Below are 1,382 nucleotides of genomic sequence, written 5' to 3'. Positions count from 1 at the left end.
TGGACCCCTGAGCCTTGAAAGGAAGGATATAGAAGTGGACTAAACCCCAACAAGAAGAAGAATTTGCATGAAAATACCAAAAAAGGAGACAGACGGAGCGGCAGTCAGGCAGTGATTCTGAGCAATCCTGATGGCACAGACAGCTTGGAGATTCCCGAGTGCTGGCAGGACTTAAGAATTAACCTAAAAATCAGCCCTGCTAGCCAGGGTCTGTATGGAGGACTGCTCTGGTGGCTGGGGAATAAATGGAGAAGGTGAAGAGAAAGGCAGGCTGAGCTGTGGACATTTGCCGGTCCGGAGGGCACCACCATTTTAAAGGTTTAAAAGTGGCTTGACTATTTTGGATATTTAAAGAGACAGTGCTCTTGCAGATTCCTGGGGCTTAAGAATACATTCTGCTTTCCAGCAACTCCAAGGACCCTCTGGACCTGCAAGACTGAAAAGGTACGACATTCCTCTAGTTACTCTTATACCCCATACCCGCTTGGTGAATGGACATGTGGCCATCCCCCACTCCCACCTACCTTCTGGGCCCACAGGAACTCCATCACAGTCTGTGTGCTCAAATGGAGCCTGGCTGCCCTGCCCTGTCCTTCACTGATTTTTTTTTTTTTTTTCTCTCTCTCTTTTTTTATTTTTATTTTTTGCTTTCTTTTTTCTGCTGATTAGTTTGCATGTATTTGTCTGTTTTAAAACAACTATTTGACACTTTTGTCCTTTTTACTATTATTCTTAATTTTCCCCTCCCAGGTCCTAATTTTCAGCATTTTTTTCTTTTCCCTGTTCCTGGTTGAATTTTTTTTTTTTTTTAATTTAAGTTTTTTGTTTGTTTGTTTGTTTTTTCCCCCTTGTTTCTCATGGAAACCCCCATCCCTTGCTTTTCTTTTTGCATTTTTCCCTTCATTATTCTCCCTACTTTTTTTCTCTTAGTGCCCTATCCCCAGATATTGCATGTTCTCTTGTTTTTTCTTCTTCTTTTTCCCTTTTTGTTTTTTTGGTTATTGTTCCTGTGTAATTACATGGTGTGTTTTTTGTCCATGTGCTTTCAGCTTTGTAATCTGTGTCTAATTGAGTGGGAGACAACAATAGTCCCCATAAGACACAACTACACCCACACCTCCTGCAACTTGACTTACTGAGTGAGAGCCAACCTCCTTCTCCGCTAATGGGCCAATGATAAAAACCACCAAGAAGAGGCTGAATCACCCTTGACTGCTCTTCACAAACAATAAACAGAGATATAAATACAACAATGCCACAATGTCTCAGAGACAACAGACCATCACAGTCCACACAAAGAAGCGGGATAAAGTGGTAGAAACAACAGAGCAGGATATAGACCCAGAACACATCCCTGAGGAAGAAGCAGCATTGGAACTCTC

Source organism: Orycteropus afer, unplaced genomic scaffold (genome assembly GCF_000298275.1).
Source record: "Orycteropus afer afer isolate SDZICR_OR568_19922 unplaced genomic scaffold, OryAfe1.0 scaffold00396, whole genome shotgun sequence".
NCBI lineage: Eukaryota > Metazoa > Chordata > Mammalia > Tubulidentata > Orycteropodidae > Orycteropus > Orycteropus afer.
The sequence above is the reverse complement of the archived record's forward strand: the minus strand, read 5'-3'. Positions refer to the sequence as shown.